The sequence below is a fragment of the Protopterus annectens genome, chromosome 10.part0 (assembly GCF_019279795.1).
Source record: "Protopterus annectens isolate FY-2018-M chromosome 10.part0, PAN1.0, whole genome shotgun sequence".
NCBI lineage: Eukaryota > Metazoa > Chordata > Ceratodontiformes > Protopteridae > Protopterus > Protopterus annectens.
The window spans coordinates 1,264,269,465-1,264,284,374 of NC_056744.1; the positions used below are offsets into that span (position 1 = coordinate 1,264,269,465).

At 34.2% G+C, this 14,910-nt stretch overlaps 1 protein-coding gene across 1 annotated transcript in view; it reads right to left on the reverse strand.

Moving 5' to 3' along the window:
* Positions 1-14,910, reverse strand: part of ASTN1 (astrotactin 1) — a 5,143,480-nt gene that overhangs the window by 607,351 nt on the left and 4,521,219 nt on the right. The window lies entirely within an intron of this gene.

Here is a 14,910-nt window from a genome sequence, read left to right on the forward strand (position 1 = left end):
CTATGTATATGCAAGCACAATTATTATTTGTTTCCAATTTAATATTATTTATTAGCATTTCAATACGCAAACTGTAATCAGGCAATAAGGAGAAAAAAGTAACTAAAATATGCAAAGCAGGATTAAAAAAGATTAAGGAAATGGAGAGAATTACAAATGCAAACATCGTGTCAGACGCTCTTAAAAAAGTATTATACAATGACTGGCCAGTAATATTCAAAAAGGAGTCATGATTCCCATTTAAAAATATTGCTATTTTTGCCATTGCTAAAAGTACTACAATGTAAAAAAAAACAAAACAAAACAAAAAAAACATCAAAATTAGGAGGCAGAATACCACTATTGGAAGAAGGATTATCCTTCTCTATGTATGAAGCTCTGGGATGAGCGTGCTTCCAAAGAACTTACCTCATGACCTTAAGCAAATGAGAGCCAGATTCCATTAAGTAGAATAAAAAATATTATTATTCTATTACGGTAAATAAAAGTAGGTAAAAGGTCATAATAGGTGTGATAATATGTTAATCTGAAGACTTTTCACATGACCAAGGAGGAAAAAGAACAAGATTTATTCATCTGTCCAGATTGGACATATTTATTGCTCTGTGATTGTAAAATATTTTTTCATATCATCTATGAATGAATTAGGATTGAAAGCATATATTTCAGGCTGCTGGAGCCTAGGAGATGCTCCGATGCAAAACAATTCCTGAAGATTGCTGAGAGATGAGAGGGAATACATGATTTATCAATAATTAAGTTATAATTATAAAAATTAATAGAAAACTCATTCATCTTCAATACAATTGGTAACAGAAGCTACTAAAGAACTATGGGTAATTCTGATATTATTTGCATATGCTGGAGACTTTACGATATAATCAAAAATATAGACTAGTAAGATTTGTTTTTCAATTTTGATACGTAATATAAGGGATTCCAAAAGTAAGCTCATTAAGATGGTTGATAAAGGACAGAACTGCCATTTTCCAGAGTTAAGGGGGAAACAGACTGAAAAACATGATTAATGTTCACATCAGTATTGGGCCAGAGTATAAGCTTTTTACATATTTAAAATTATGAAAACCAGAATAAAAAACCCATAACTTCATGAGACAAAAACAAAAATCCTTGTCCAGTTGAATATATTTTCTGTAAAGACAGATGCAAATATCCAGACATAATGGGCATGCTTTTATTCTGAGAGCATATAGAGATCATTATGAACTTGGTAGGAAGGAGTATATGCTTGTCCTGAATACTTAGCACTCATAATTGTCAGGAAAAGAGTAGAGAAATAATTAAACTCTTGCTAATGTGTTTAATATAGCTCGATCATTATTTTACAGGGGAAAAAAGGCATTTTCTAAGACAACTGAATTCTTAAGGTTTCATACTTAAGACCTTTTCGCTCATTTACTACAACAGTGAAACCATGAGATACCACTTTCCAGGAAACTATCAGTATTTAATGATATTTGGCATATTTATAAAACAGTGATTTAATCAACATGAGTCAAAATCATTCAAAAAAGTCCTACTGGGCATAGCATATCCCAGAATCAAAGGGATAGTTTACTTCTTCTTCAAAAGACTGGTGGCATGGCTGTGGGTTGTGAAACTCATTGCTTCACATGTGGTGGGTTTCCCACAAGATTTCACCCTGGTGGTAAGGATATCTATTGTTTTCCTGTAGTCACTGGTGCCATTGTATCCATTAAAAAAGGATATATATATATATATATATATATATAAAATGGATATTGGGCCTAATCAAACTTCAAAACAAAAATATTAAGATTTTTTTTATTGCAAAAATCACAGCAAAATGCTATAGTGTATATTGACAACATTCTTTCTAACATTATCACAACCATAAATTGAGGTATATGTCAGGGTTGTCCACCGTTTCCTCTACTTTTCATTTTAGCCATTTCTGTGATAGATATATATCTTGCGTACAACTTCAACTCCTTTGACATTAATTTTGGATCAAGTGTTCTCTCTCTTACATCTTGGTTTGCTGACAACTGTGTCCTTTGGTTAGCCAACCCAGTATGACATTAAGCCCTCGTTTAGATACTTTAGAAAAATTAGGGACTATAACAGGACTGAGACTAAATCAGAATAAGTTGGCACTTAACAAATATGACCAGCAGAGTATTAGGGTAGTTAATAAAGTTCACTACCTTGAAATTTTCTTGGAAGCCTCCTCTCAAATGGGCAGGAGACAATTTCTTACCTATACTTAATTACCTTCAACCAGCCTTAGCAAGATGGCAAATCTCTAGTTACACTTTTTATGTAAAACCCAAGTAATGAAGATGCTTGTATTGCCTAAATTTCTATATGTTATTTGGTTGTCTTCCTCATGCATTACTATCATCTTATTTTCAGAAGGCCTCCCAAAAATGGTTGCTTAACTTCATATGGGAATCTAGACAACTAAGACTTAGTAGGAAACAAAATTATGTTGTAATAAGAGGGTGGATTTGGGGTACTGGACTTACTTACAAATGGCAGAGCTAACTTACTGTGCTACTATACAAGATATTGGAAGCCTATAAAAACACCTTTATTTGCGACTGAAATAACCTTACTCATCTTACTTTTATCTAATGCTAAATTCATACCGTTACAATAAGTCCAGTACTCAGGAGGGACAGAACATTGGCTGAAGAAAACAATGGATCTAGGCTGTAAAAAGATACTGCTTAGCAATGCATTTACATGGAATCTTCCATTCATAAGGATTGCAAATAGGATATCTGATGGGAGAATCGGGTCAAAAAGGGAGTCCTTTTTGTTTCATACATATGCAATAGATCCCTAAACTGCATAACCTGGAACCAACTTACAATAACTTTCCCAGCATTATTTACCTGTTGGTGGCCATTTTGTTTTTAATTGACAGCCTGTCTCACTGCACTAATGAATGGTAGAGCTCTTTGAATGATTCAGTAGATACCATTGTGAAAACCATAATCAAGAACCCCCCCCAAGACCATAAACAGTTTATGTGTATATTATAAATTGCTATTGGACTCTGTTGAATCTGGTCTATTTACGAGACTATTTAAGGGGAACAGACTTCTGCCATCCAATATGGGGGAAGACTGTCACTTTTTAACATATGACAACAAGTGACCTGTGCTTCCAAGATTTACTTTTATAAAGCTCATTTTACATTGGCATAGAACCCCCTCTAGCACAGTACAAAGGAACAATAACCCACTAGCTAATCGCTGGTGTTAACAAGAGGAAATAAATCTTTTTCATATTACAATCTGGTCCTAACCAAAAGTTAACAAACCATGGGTTAAAGTGATTGATGGTATAACATGGGAAATTGAGAACATAACTGCATACTATACATGAAGTCAAATTCTGGTTATTTGGGATTCCTGTTAAGCAGAATCAGTTTTCAAGCACTGCATTTTTTTTTTAGATAAAAACTGTGGCTTCCACTCTTCTAAGTTGCTTATATCTGAATTGTAGACTGACAGAGGTTTATAGCAACTCACAATTCAATTAATTGCTTTGGAAACTTATGAGCTGGAAAACCCATGCAATAGATAAGGCAAAATAGTCTCACATTTGGGTGCATTTTTGGATTTAAACTGAAATGATTGTTGTGTCTTTGTATTCTCCTTAAGTTTTATCTTCATGCATTGTTTCATTAACTTTCTTCATGAACAGCACTTGGGTTATTTTAACTATCTTATTAAGCATTTTAGTAACTTGTATATATCACTTAACCACAATGGTTTATCTAACCAAGGTAATTCCCTCAATATTAGACTTTAACTTTTGCATCTCTTCTTGTATGATGAAGTTATGAAGGTTTTTAGTTATAGTTGCTGTAAAGTTTTTGATTTATGTTAAGAATGCGGTATGTTCATAAAAAAATCAAGTGAAATATTTATTGATACCTATCTAGAAAATAAATACAAACCATGCATAAATGCCTATCTACTGACCAGAAAAAAAATGGCAAACTAATGATTGCCCAGACTGGCTGTCTCTGCGGCATGGAAAGATAGAGCCCTAACTACAGTTCAGTCAACAATGCTTTGTATAATTGCAATAGTGGAGTCATCTGGGAGGGAGAAAAAAGAGGTGTTGTCTGCTCATACATCTCCCAGGAGGAGGCTAGAGTGTGTCACGGAGAATGCCTTCTGGAAATGAATTTCTGGTGGACCTGAAGAAGATATCTGCTCAGAATTGGATAGTGGGCTACCCAAGGAGCTGCATCACTCATGGATGTGGGAGGAGGTCAGACTTCATACAGACCTCATACTGGAGTATTATATTACATGTTAGGTGATATTAAAGCTGCAAACTCAACTGGTTGCATAGTTGTCACCTTTTTTTATCTAAATTGGCTCAATAATATTGTGGCAACAAAGTAAATGGTTGCCAAGTACAGGGAAGGCAACATATTAGGCAAAAGAACAGGAACCAAATGGAAAATGCACCAAGCAAGCCTATATACGAACTCCGTTCATTACAGTAAAAACACAGCAACATTAAGCACTTTTGTCTTTCACACAGAAGACTTCATCAGAATAAAGCACACTGATTCTGGTGTCAGTGTAAGGTCTCCGAAGGCAGCTAAACGTACTGATACACTTTTTTTCCTCAGAAATGAGGTTTAATAACATTTTTTCATCCACACAAAGGGCTGAGGGCTGTAATATGGATTCTAGCCTTGGAAGTGTTCAGCAAGATGTTTGTGGTAAATCTTGTGCTTTAGTTTCTAAAGCATTTGACTTTTAAAGGTTTTAAATTTGGTATTTTGGATACTGTGGACATAGATTTGATGGGGGGGGGGTGTGACTGGGAGAATTTAGCAAGTAAAAAAGAGCTGGTTTGGCAACTCAGACTAGCAGCTAATTTTCCACCAGGTATAAATGATTCCTTGACCATACTTCCAGCCCTGAAAGAAAAATGTATGAAACTTTAAGTATTTTAACATTTTTACATGCATTACTGTGCCTGCATTTTTAAACATATGCTGAAGGTATTTAATATAACAGTGTTTTATTTGTAAAAAGCTGAGTTGGCTTGAATATTAACATCCTGTGTATTTAATATTGCTTATATGCCTTTTTTGACAATACCATGGGCTCATGTTTATCTATTATGTAACATGTACTGGTATAAAAATGGTTCTTGAATCAGGGTGCTTTATTCTGATGAAGTCTTCTATGTGAAAGACGAAAGTGCTTAATCTTGGTGTGTTTTTACTGTAATAAACGGAGTTCGTATACAGGCTTGTTTGGTGCATTTTCCATTTGGTTCCTGGTCTTCTGTTATTCGCACTGCACCAGATTTTTGGATATTAGGCAAAAAAATAATTCCTGTGGAGATGAAAGCGCATGTGATAAAATAGAACCATCTTTTCACAACTGCCTGACTTGATAAGTTTCTGTAAAGCAAGAAGATAATAAGTGCTCCCAAACTTTTTCCCTATAAATTTAATTGGTTTGAAGGTTGCAGAATGTGGTTATATGTGGACTAGAGTGTGCAAAATGTAGTCTTCAGAATCATTACACTATGTATTCCCATTATAGCTGTTAAACCCAAACCACTGATTTCATTAGTTCCTTTAGCTCAGCTGTCAAATCTGTTCAAACAAATGGAATTGCTGGCTTCAACATAGCAACATCTTCAACGATTCAAAGATTCAAAGAAACTTTATTGAAATTTAGGAAACACAAGTGCTACTTAAATGAAAGTTTGAGTGTCAGCTCATTTACAAAAAAAAAACATGCACAAAAAGACAAGACATAATAGGTATTAAAGAAAAAAAAAACAATAACTATATTACAAAAAGTAAATATCTAGGTAGCTGACGCACATGCTTGTACACTATTTATAGACACTGGACAATACTGAATACTAGATTAGCACATGAAAACAGAAGTACACTATACACAGATGTGAGATTTGGTAATACTGCACATAAGAAAGTGATTGGAATTGCACTTGAATGAGAATATATTAATTTTAGTATGCAATAAATAAATCGAAATTCTGTATGAAAAAAAGAAAAAGAATGAGAGAGCAATGATCTATTATAGTTTTGATACATCCAGATTTATGTCTGCATTAATGAGTCTTATTGCAGTTGGATAAAAACTGTTCATGTATCTGAAGGTCCTTCACCGGATACTCCATAACCTTCTACCAGAAGCAAGTATAGTGAACCAACCAAATGCTGGATGAGAAGTGTCACTCAGTGTTTTGCAGGACCTCTTTTTACATCTCAGTTCAAAGAGCCCCTGTAAGGGAGGAAGACGAGTGCCCACAATCATTTCTGCTGTTCTTATTATTCTTTGCAGCTTCTTCCCTTCAGGCATTGTGCTGTTACTGAACCATACAGTGCAGTTGGTGGTGATAATGCTCTTGTAGAGGGTATTCATACACAGCTTTGCTTTTCTAAGCCTTCTTAGGAAGTGTAGTCACTGGTGGGCTTTTTTAATAAGCTGGCCTGTGTTTGTACTCCAAGAAAGATCCGCTGATATGTGTACCCCCAGGAACTTAGTAGTTTGGACTCTCTCCACTTCTTTACCATTGATCTTGAGGGGCAGGAGCATCGCAGAGATTTTTCAATGTGAGGTGAGGTGCCACTGAAGTGCCATCAGCAATTGATTTATTTGGCCAGTATTCAAACTGCAGTGGGTCAAAGGACTGGGGTAGTACTGTAGTCAAATGCCTTTTAACCAGTCTTTCAAAGCATTTCATTAAATATGATTTAAGAGCCACTGGCCTGCAATCATTTAGGCAGGTGGGGTGGCTTTTATGGTCAGAGGAATTATGTTGGTAACTTTGAAACATGCTTGTACTTTTTCTTGGACAAGTGAGGTATTGAAGATGTCCATAAGGACAGGTCCAGCAGCCTTCTTAGGGTTCACTTTCCTCACTGGGTTCCTTACATCCACAGCATTGAAGTTGAGTACTGCCTCCTTTTCGTAATTCAGAAGCTTTACGGCCTCCATATTGTTTTTCTCTTCAAACCTGCCATAAAATATGTTATACTGTCCAGAAATTCAGTGCTGTCATCACACTGAGCTGACTTGCTCTTGTAGTCAGTTAGCTGTTGAACAGCATGCCACGGGCTTCTTGAGTAGTTCACATCCTCAAAGCATCCTTGTATCCTCTTTGCATACTCCCTCTTGGCCTCCTTTATACCCTTTTTTAGATTAGCCCTTGCCAGACTTAGACTCTTCTTATCCTTTGTCCTGAAACCAGTTTTTCTTGCCCTCAGCAGCTCATACACTTTGCTGTTTAGCCATGGTTTTTGGTTGTCTCTTACTTTAATATTTTTGATGTTAGTTACATCCTCCACGTATTTGGATAAGTAAGCCATAGATTTCTCAGGATATATTCGTCTATGTTCAGCAGATTATTCACCGTGGCTGCCTCCATGAAGACATTTCAGTTTGTGGTATCAAAGCAGCCCCTTTGACATTCCATGGCTCCTTCATGCCAGACACTGATTTCTTTCACAGTAGGCTCATCTGTGATTAAGAGAGGTTTGTAAGCTGGCATTAGTTTTATGGAGATGTGCTCAGTGCCACACAGGTTTGGTTGTTGTACAGCTCTGTATGTCCCTTTTATGTTCGTGTAAGCCTTGTCCAGAGTATTTGTTCCCCTTGTGGGAAAATCCACAGTTTGGTAGTAACTAGGTAGCACCTCCCTGAGATCTGCTCTGCTGAAGTCACCAGCTATCATAAATGCACAGTCAGAATTATTGCATTGCAGCTCACATATAGTATTATTCAGTATATTCAGTGCTTCAGCGATGTTAGCACTTAGTGGTTTATATATACAGCTGCTACACAGACATCATTTAGTTCTCTGGGCACATAAAAGGGTCTGAATTTCAGTATCGGAAGTTCTACATTTACAGAGCAATGTTCATTCACAATGTTACAGATTTTGCACCAGCTATCATTCATAAAAATGCACACTCCACTTAGGTTTTTCACACAGAGATTCTAGATTCCTATCATCTCTGAAAAAATTGAAACCATCAAGGTTTACAGCACTGTCATTAATCCTGTTATTTAACCAAGTCTCTGTGAAAATTAAAAGACTGGAATTTCTCACCTTGTCTGTGGTGTTGACCTCAAGCTTGAGAAAATCCATCTTGTTGTCTAAAGAGCATGCATTTGTTAACAGAATTTAGGGAAGTGCAGGCCTGTGCAGGTTTGTTTTCATCCTGGCCACAATTCCAGCTCTGCAGCCTCTTTTCCTGGTTCTGTTGCATCTCTTCCTTTTAGGTCTCATCCTGATTGTTCCAGAACCTTCCATTTCCTGATTTAGGTACTTTGAAGCTTGTTTAATTACAATGTTGAGTTCCAGCAGTTCTGTGAATGTTGTAGGCCCCAGATGCTCTGTAGTACGCAGGGAATCCAGTTAGAATGACTGTACAATTGAATACTTGATTTCCAGAAGTTTATTTCTAATGTAAGTTACTGTAACAGCTTTTAAATGACTGGAAAATTAGTTTGTCATTTTTTGCCAGAAAAATAAGACAGATTAAGCATTCCTGTTTCACAAGCAAACATAGCCGCAACCTCCCTGGACACTATTTTTCTTTTTCTTTTTTTTAACAAATGACACAATGACAAGAGCAAAGCTTCACTTATAGTTCTTATAGTTCTTATTGCCAAGTCCCAAAGCTGGAGTCTTCCACACACTTGCCATTGTATAACATAAAACAGACTTGACCTACACTGTTTCATTAAACTCAAGACCTTAACACTTGGATGTAAAATAAGTGTAAGCAAATTATCTACAATAATAAAGATTTAAAACTAGGTTTTAGACAGCAATGGCAAATGGACATGGTAGAAAGCTATTATTTCAACTCAGTCTGTTGGAAAAGGTGTTGGAGAGCTAGTATCTTGATAATAAGAAACAACAACTGATGCCAGTACACCTGTAAACAGATTTGTACTGTAGGACTTTCATCATCACAATAATATTATTAGGGTTTTTAAATTAACAAAGGGGGATATGAGACTCAGAATAATTGAGTTCCTTCACAAAATGATCCTTCTATGGCTTACCAATGCAGACCTTTGACTTCTGAATGTAGAAGTGTACAATACTTCCTATAAAAGAAAATTCAGTACTGCCATATTCTACAGTCCGACAGAATCATCTTCTCTTCATATCTGGTAAAGCTATAAATCATACAGCTTTTTAAACTATATGTAAGTGCTACAAACTGTCTGTAAGATATTTCCACAAGAAATACTCCAGCTTAATGGTATACAAATTGTCACAATACCCAAACAGGCTTGTATGTGTTCCTGGAGTTTTCCATCATTCTAAAGTGCAATAAATGAGATAAAGAAGATGGACTTGGAGATGGAAACAGATGTCAAATCTGGGTTCTCCTGGATCTTTCTCAATTACAGCATGTGTTTCCCTTCTGAATGTTTTCATAGTACAGAAAGTGTAAGATACTTTACTCTCAAGGTGAAGTTTTTGGCATGTATGTGTCATAACAACAAAGTTCCAATCAGCAATCTTGTATGTTATGCACAGCATGTTTTCAAAATGGATGAGAGTTCATTAAAATATTGTAATAAAATCATACACTACCAAAACAATCCTTGAATCCTATAGATACATTATTTTCATTATTTTTCCAACTTCAACAAATACTAATTGTATTACGTTTAAGCATTTTATTAACAATAACTGGCATTTACTGTTTTAATGTAGTGCCTGTTATTATTGGTTTTTTATCATTACATTTTTCAGAGGGGTCTAATGTACAAAATGAAGCTTTAGAAGATGAATGATTTTCTTTCTTCAGATAGCCATGCATAAATGCAGACTGAAATTTGAAGATTAGTTATAAGTACTATTTTAGTTTATGTTTTACAAAGTAAAGAATATAAGAGAAATTTGTAGGCAGTTCAATGGTTGTTACATTAGCAGAGTGTAATATTTAAAATGGAATGACATCAACGCCTGTTGCTTTACTTCTGTTTTAATCCACATCGCTTCCAGATCACAAGGGACAAGCTGAAGTGATTGTTAATTAGTTTAATCTTTACTGTATAATGACTTTGTATAGTCTTTCCACCTTTTCTTAATCTAATCATTATCTTCATTCAAAATACATCCTGGAGAGTACTGTGATAGTCAAATTCAAGGCTAAAACTTTACTTTTAGGTTCTGAAGTTTTAGAAAAGCCAGTCTAGCACTTTGTTAGCAATTCTCTGATTCTGTCTTCTTACAAATGATTTTACAGTAGTTCTCTACATTTTGTCTGACAGTACATTAGAAATTCTGGTTAATCTATATAGCTGTCTCTCTCTTTCTCTCCCGAGCCTTGCTTCTTTATGTTTCTGAGCAATATTCAAGATCTCATCAGTCAGCCTTTTTATTCTTTATACTTTTTCCTTGCTCACATAAAACTTTCTTGATATCCTCCCATAACTTTTTTATACAGTTCTTCTGACAGTATTTGAACCTCAGTGTTACATTTTTAAGATTGTGCTTTACTATATGCCTATCTTAGCTTATTCCTGTTCAACTTTAGTTGATTTACATCTTCATTTTCTGAACCTATGTATATCATTACATCTGTTCATGAAAATGAAAATAACGCTGTCTGAAGGAGAGCAAAAGAAACATCAATCAATCAATTTTACATTCTGAATTACATTTGCATTATTACTGGATGAATATAAGGAAGTACTCTGAATAATATAAATAAACTGAGGTCCTTTAGAATGCAAGTCATACGAGATAGCATATTTTGAATGTAAACTGAAAGTAAGAAATAGTTTATAGAATGTTTATTTTACTTAATTTTACTAATTTTACTTTCAATTTTAGCAATGTTAATCATAGCTGATATAGTGGAAAATATTTTACTAATAAGTCATTATCAGAATAACTATGATTTATAATTTTATTTCTAAAATATTGATATACTAAATTCCATTGATTTGGTTTATCTCATTTATAAATACTTCTGCCACAATGTATTAGTCATTTGAAATATCCTGCTGCAGTTGCTTAATATTCCTTACTATAAAATATGTATTTTACTCTTAGTCTCTGTCAACTACAGCATTTTAGGTGTCTCACACAGAGCATGTAAAAACTAAGGATCTTGCATACTAGGCAAATGCCTTTTTCAGCCTGACGCCTGCTCGGTGTGCTGTTTGCAGAATTCAGTTCAGTAATGGACTATCTTATCATGTCCGTGGATATACACTGAGTTTTAATCCAGATAATGAAAACAGATGTTGTGTAAAATGCACAGAGGTTACACTGGGTTCAACCTAGGGGAAAGGTAAAAACAGCTGAGATCAATGACCATTATATTCTCAGTTCCTCCATACAAGACTATTATCAATTTGCAGACCTTATTTACATGCCTGTTTTCAAAATGATAAAACACAAGACATCAAAATGTACTATGGCCCTCTGGCTTCTAAAATATCCCTTTCCTGGCATTCTTAATAATATCAATTACAACCTAATGACACCTCCATATGTTTTGCAGTTGTATCTCACAAATGCCCCTTGGCACTTAATAGATTCTGTTCACATTTGCTCTAATAATTTCAAAGCTTTGCCACATACAAGCTATTTAAAGATTTACTCTTAATGATGGGCAGCGCAGTATACATAAACTATGTATTTATATTTCATAATTTTCATATTCTTTTTCTAAATATCTCAACAACCAAGTAACACAGACATAACTGTTTACCCTTATATGAAAGCTCACAAATGGATGAAGAAACAGCTGCTGAAAGTATGTGTGTAGCTTGAATGATTCCTGAGATATTGTAACTTGTTTACAAAATATTACACACTTACTGTGCTTATTATGACTTATAAAATCCAGTTTAAGACCTAGAATCTAATGGATACCAATATAAAGATCTGTTGAAGTGTAATTCCTGGAGTTTTCCATCATTCTAAAGTGCAATAAATGAGATAAAGAAGATGGACTTGGAGATGGAAACAGATGTCAAATCTGGGTTCTCCTGGATCTTTCTCAATTACAGCATGTGTTTCCCTTCTGAATGTTTTCATAGTACAGAAAGTGTAAGATACTTTACTCTCAAGGTGAAGTTTTTGGCATGTATGTGTCATAACAACAAAGTTCCAATCAGCAATCTTGTATGTTATGCACAGCATGTTTTCAAAATGGATGAGAGTTCATTAAAATATTGTAATAAAATCATACACTACCAAAACAATCCTTGAATCCTATAGATACATTATTTTCATTATTTTTCCAACTTCAACAAATACTAATTGTATTACGTTTAAGCATTTTATTAACAATAACTGGCATTTACTGTTTTAATGTAGTGCCTGTTATTATTGGTTTTTTATCATTACATTTTTCAGAGGGGTCTAATGTACAAAAATGAAGCTTTAGAAGATGAATGATTTTCTTTCTTCAGATAGCCATGCATAAATGCAGACTGAAATTTGAAGATTAGTTATAAGTACTATTTTAGTTTATGTTTTACAAAGTAAAGAATATAAGAGAAATTTGTAGGCAGTTCAATGGTTGTTACATTAGCAGAGTGTAATATTTAAAATGGAATGACATCAACGCCTGTTGCTTTACTTCTGTTTTAATCCACATCGCTTCCAGATCACAAGGGACAAGCTGAAGTGATTGTTAATTAGTTTAATCTTTACTGTATAATGACTTTGTATAGTCTTTCCACCTTTTCTTAATCTAATCATTATCTTCATTCAAAATACATCCTGGAGAGTACTGTGATAGTCAAATTCAAGGCTAAAACTTTACTTTTAGGTTCTGAAGTTTTAGAAAAGCCAGTCTAGCACTTTGTTAGCAATTCTCTGATTCTGTCTTCTTACAAATGATTTTACAGTAGTTCTCTACATTTTGTCTGACAGTACATTAGAAATTCTGGTTAATCTATATAGCTGTCTCTCTCTTTCTCTCCCGAGCCTTGCTTCTTTATGTTTCTGAGCAATATTCAAGATCTCATCAGTCAGCCTTTTTTATTCTTTATACTTTTTCCTTGCTCACATAAAACTTTCTTGATATCCTCCCATAACTTTTTTATACAGTTCTTCTGACAGTATTTGAACCTCAGTGTTACATTTTTAAGATTGTGCTTTACTATATGCCTATCTTAGCTTATTCCTGTTCAACTTTAGTTGGATTTTACATCTTCATTTTCTGAACCTATGTATATCATTACATCTGTTCATGAAAATGAAAATAACGCTGTCTGAAGGAGAGCAAAAGAAACATCAATCAATCAATTTTACATTCTGAATTACATTTGCATTATTACTGGATGAATATAAGGAAGTACTCTGAATAATATAAATAAACTGAGGTCCTTTAGAATGCAAGTCATACGAGATAGCATATTTTGAATGTAAACTGAAAGTAAGAAATAGTTTATAGAATGTTTATTTTACTTAATTTTACTAATTTTACTTTCAATTTTAGCAATGTTAATCATAGCTGATATAGTGGAAAATATTTTACTAATAAGTCATTATCAGAATAACTATGATTTATAATTTTATTTCTAAAATATTGATATACTAAATTCCATTGATTTGGTTTATCTCATTTATAAATACTTCTGCCACAATGTATTAGTCATTTGAAATATCCTGCTGCAGTTGCTTAATATTCCTTACTATAAAATATGTATTTTTACTCTTAGTCTCTGTCAACTACAGCATTTTAGGTGTCTCACACAGAGCATGTAAAAACTAAGGATCTTGCATACTAGGCAAATGCCTTTTTTCAGCCTGACGTCTGCTCGGTGTGCTGTTTGCAGAATTCAGTTCAGTAATGGACTATCTTATCATGTCCGTGGATATACACTGAGTTTTAATCCAGATAATGAAAACAGATGTTGTGTAAAATGCACAGAGGTTACACTGGGTTCAACCTAGGGGAAAGGTAAAAAAACAGCTGAGATCAATGACCATTATATTCTCAGTTCCTCCATACAAGACTATTATCAATTTGCAGACCTTATTTACATGCCTGTTTTCAAAATGATAAAAACACAAGACATCAAAATGTACTATGGCCCTCTGGCTTCTAAAATATCCCTTTCCTGGCATTCTTAATAATATCAATTACAACCTAATGACACCTCCATATGTTTTTGCAGTTGTATCTCACAAATGCCCCTTGGCACTTAATAGATTCTGTTCACATTTGCTCTAATAATTTCAAAGCTTTGCCACATACAAGCTATTTAAAGATTTACTCTTAATGATGGGCAGCGCAGTATACATAAACTATGTATTTATATTTCATAATTTTCATATTTTTTTTCTAAATATCTCAACAACCAAGTAACACAGACATAACTGTTTACCCTTATATGAAAGCTCACAAATGGATGAAGAAACAGCTGCTGAAAGTATGTGTGTAGCTTGAATGATTCCTGAGATATTGTAACTTGTTTACAAAATATTACACACTTACTGTGCTTATTATGACTTATAAAATCCAGTTTAAGACCTAGAATCTAATGGATACCAATATAAAGATCTGTTGAACAGTTTTCAATTTATATTTCTTTAGTAAATCTGGTGGTTCAAGAAATATGATTATTTGTTTGAAACTTGATTTTGTCAAAATTCTCAGGATGCAATCATTAGGAATTAAGATTACAAACTTCTAGAACTTCATTGACGTGAATAAGCTGTGTGCATGGAACCTAGAGTGTGATTAATCTTTAAGGAGTTGGACATCATGGCAATAAATAAACTGTTGTTTAAGATATGTGATACATAACTCCTAACACTTGAAATATAACTTTCACCAATAATATGTTCTGCCTTATATAAGAAATGGGTGTACCCCTTCAGTACAAGCTGCTTAAAAGCATTATG